Source organism: Rutidosis leptorrhynchoides, chromosome 2, assembly GCF_046630445.1.
Source record: "Rutidosis leptorrhynchoides isolate AG116_Rl617_1_P2 chromosome 2, CSIRO_AGI_Rlap_v1, whole genome shotgun sequence".
Lineage (NCBI taxonomy): Eukaryota > Viridiplantae > Streptophyta > Magnoliopsida > Asterales > Asteraceae > Rutidosis > Rutidosis leptorrhynchoides.
This window is the reverse complement of record NC_092334.1, coordinates 371,758,497-371,762,830: the sequence shown is the minus strand read 5'-3', so window position 1 is coordinate 371,762,830 and position 4,334 is coordinate 371,758,497. Positions and strand designations below refer to the sequence as shown.

Below are 4,334 nucleotides of genomic sequence, written 5' to 3'. Positions count from 1 at the left end.
TTGCTCAATGTGACAATCTTTCATTAAGTGTGGTCCACCGCATTGCTCACAACTGATTCTTATTGCGTGAATATCTTTAGTCATCTTTTCCATTCTTCTTTCAAAAGCATCTATTTTTGCGGAAACGGAATCAAAGTCATGGCTAGAATCGGCTCTAGCGGCTTTAGATGAACGAAAAATATCTTTTTCTTGGTGCCACTCATGCAAGTGGGATGATGTGTTATCAATAATTTTGTAAGCTTCAGTTGCGGTTTTCTTCATAATGGAACCACCAGCTGTTATATCGATGTCTTTTCGTGTAGTAATATTGCATCCTTGATAGAATATTTGTACTATTTGATAAGTGTCTAAACCATGTTGAGGACATCCTCTCAACAACTTTCCAAATCTTGTCCATGCCTCATATAATGTTTCATTTGGCTTTTGCGCGAACGTAATAATTTCTCCTTGAAGTCTTACAGCTTTAGATGCCGGAAAGAATTGTTTAAGAAATTTTTCAAATAAGACATCCCATGTGTCAATCGCCCCTTCAGGTAACGATTCTAACCAATCTTTGGCTTCTCCCTTTAAAGTCCAGGGAAACAACATGAGATAGATCTGTTCATCCTCAACTTCTCTGATTTTGAATAGAGTACAGATCCTATTAAAGATTTGAAGATGTTCGTTTGGATCTTCTTTTAGCGTACCACTATATTGGCATTGATTAGTTACCATGTGTAGGATTTGTCCCTTGATTTCATAATCTGGTGCATTAATATATGGCTTAATAATAGCGTGACCTTGGCCTGTGCGTGTGGCTCTCATTCGGTCTTCCATACTTAGAGGTTCCGTTACTTCCACAATTGAATTTGTTGAATCTGAATCACTAGAGGATTCTGATTTAATGGTTTCTTCCTTGAGAATTTCTGGTTGAGTGATTTGTGGTTCAGGAGGAATGATTAGTGGTTCAGGATCTCTGAATTGTCCTTGAATATCCTCCGGGTTCTCAATTGTGAATTCGGGTTCAAAAAATGGATAATCAGGATTTTGAGTTGGAGTACTTGGATTACTTGATGACGATTCTAAAGAAAAATCAATGGCGACAATATTTGCTAGATGTCTTGATCGAGTTACAGGTGGTGAACGTATGAAAGGTGGTGAACGTTTTCTCGGTGCATTCACTGAATATCCTATTAGTTATAAAAATAAAAATTATATAAGTTATCAAATTAATAGACTTTTCTGATTTTGCCCACGTTTCGAATAGCCAATAGATGCAGCAGGTAGCCAGGACCCTTTAAATCGGAAGCCCACAATGTAGTGACCCGAACTTTTCCATGTTTATATATATTAATTGAGATTGATATTTACATGATTAAATGTTTTCAACATGTTAAGCAATCAAACTTGTTAAGACTTGATTACTTAAAATATGTTTCATATAGACAATTGACCACCCAAGTTGACCGGTGATTCACGAACGTTAAAACTTGTAAAAACTATATGATGACATATATATGGATATATATATAGTTAACATGATACTATGATAAGTAAACATGTCATTAAGTATATTAACAATGAACTACATATGTAAAAACAAGACTACTAACTTAATGATTTTTAAACGAGACATATATGTAACGATTATCGTTGTAAAGACATTTAATGTATATATATCATATTAAGAGATATTCATACATAATAATATCATGATAATATAATAATTTAAAATCTCATTTGATATTATAAACATTGGGTTAACAACATTTAACAAGATCGTTAACCTAAAGGTTTCAAAACAACACTTACATGTAACGACTAACGATGACTTAACGACTCAGTTAAAATGTATATACATGTAGTGTTTTAATATGTATTTATACACTTTTGAAAGACTTCAATACACTTATCAAAATACTTCTACTTAACAAAAATGCTTACAATTACATCCTCGTTCAGTTTCATCAACAATTCTACTCGTATGCACCCGTATTCGTACTCGTACAATACACAGCTTTTAGATGTATGTACTATTGGTATATACACTCCAATGATCAGCTCTTAGCAGCCCATGTGAGTCACCTAACATATGTGGGAACCATCATTTGGCAATTAGCATGAAATATCTCATAAAATTACAAAAATATGAGTAATCATTCATGACTTATTTACATGAAAACAAAATTACATATTCTTTATATCTAATCCATACACCAACGACCAAAAACACCTAAAAACACTTTCATTCTACAATTTTATTCATCTAATTGATCTCTCTCAAGTTCTATCTTCAAGTTCTAAGTGTTCTTCATATATTCTACAAGTTCTAGTTACATAAAATCAAGAATACTTTCAAGTTTGCTAGCTCACTTCCAATCTTGTAAGGTGATCATCCAACCTCAAGAAATCTTTGTTTCTTACAGTAGGTTATCATTCTAATACAAGGTAATAATCATATTCAAACTTTGGTTCAATTTCTATAACTATAACAATCTTATTTCAAGTGATGATCTTACTTGAACTTGTTTTCGTGTCATGATTCTGCTTCAAGAACTTCGAGCCATCCAAGGATCCGTTGAAGCTAGATCCATTTTTCTCTTTTCCATTAGGTTTATTCAAGGAACCTAAGGTAGTAATGATGTTCATAACATCATTCGATTCATACATATAAAGCTATCTTATTCGAAGGTTTAAACTTGTAATCACTAGAACATAGTTTAGTTAATTCTAAACTTGTTCGCAAACAAAAGTTAATCCTTCTAACTTGACTTTTAAAATCAACTAAACACATGTTATATATCTATATGATATGCTAACTTAATGATTTAAAACCTGGAAACACGAAAAACACCGTAAAACCGGATTTACGCCGTCGTAGTAACACCGCGGGCTGTTTTGGGTTAGTTAATTAAAAACTATGATAAACTTTGATTTAAAAATTTTTATTCTGAGAAAATGATTTTTATTATGAACATGAAACTATATCAAAAAATTATGGTTAAACTCAAAGTGGAAGTATGTTTTCTAAAATGGTCATCTAGACGTCGTTCTTTCGACTGAAATGACTACCTTTACAAAAATGACTTGTAACTTATTTTTCCGACTATAAACCTATAATTTTTCTGTTTAGATTCATAAAATAGAGTTCAATATGAAACTATAGCAATTTGATTCACTCAAAACGGATTTAAAATGAATAAGTTATGGGTAAAACAAGATTGGATAATTTTTCTCATTTTAGCTACGTGAAAATTGGTAACAAATCTATTCCAACCATAACTTAATCAACTTGTATTGTATATTATGTAATCTTGAGATACCATAGACACGTATACAATGTTTCGACCTATCATGTCGACACATCTATATATATTTCGGAACAACCATACACACTCTATATGTGAATTTTGGAGTTAGCTATACAGGGTTGAGGTTGATTCCAAAATATATATAGTTTGAGTTGTGATCAATACTGAGATACGTATGCATCTTGTTAATGTCGGTTACCAGGTGTTCACCATACGAATGATTTTTATCTCTATGTATGGGATGTGTATTGAAATATGAAATCTTGTGGTCTATTATTATGATTTGATATATATAGGTTAAACCTATAACTCACCAACATTTTTGTTGACATTTTAAGCATGTTTATTCTCAGGTGATTATTAAGAGCTTCCGCTGTCACATACTTAAATAAGGACGAGATTTGGAGTCCATGCTTGTATGATATTGTGTAAAAACTGCATTCAAGAAACTTATTTTGTTGTAACATATTTGTATTGTAAACCATTATGTAATGGTCGTGTGTAAACAGGATATTTTAGATTATCATTATTTGATAATCTACGTAAAGCTTTTTAAACCTTTATTGATGAAATAAAGGTTATGGTTTGTTTTAAAATGAATGCAGTCTTTGAAAAACGTCTCATATAGAGGTCAAAACCTCGCAACGAAATCAATTAATATGGAACGTTTTTAATCAATAAGAACGGGACATTTCACACAACTCGCCACTAACAAATTCAACTATTACTACGAACCAGAAAATTTTGGATGTCTATCAATTCAACTGCTTAAAATAATTTTTCGTCGAAATTTTGAAGATAAAATCTATGTCCTAAAAACTAGAGCGTCGAGAAATAATAAAAAAAAAAGAGCGCGTCGAAAAATGTCGAAAAATAAAAGGTCAAAAAATAAAAATAAGAAAGAAAAACGTCGAAACTTAAAAGTCTAAAAACTAAATATTAAAAGTTGCGTCTAAAGGTATTAAAACTTAAAAGGAATTATATATCCAAAACGGCAATAACTTAATAGGCACTAAAATTTTAAAACGGCGTCGCAAAATTCTA

At 31.5% G+C, this 4,334-nt stretch overlaps 1 non-coding gene across 1 annotated transcript; it reads left to right on the top strand.

The window, feature by feature from the left end:
- Positions 1-349: 349 nt before the first annotated feature.
- Positions 350-456, top strand: LOC139894903 (small nucleolar RNA R71). Its single transcript, XR_011775381.1, has one exon. It is a non-coding gene; the product is annotated as a small nucleolar RNA R71 (small nucleolar RNA).
- Positions 457-4,334: the final 3,878 nt, after the last annotated feature.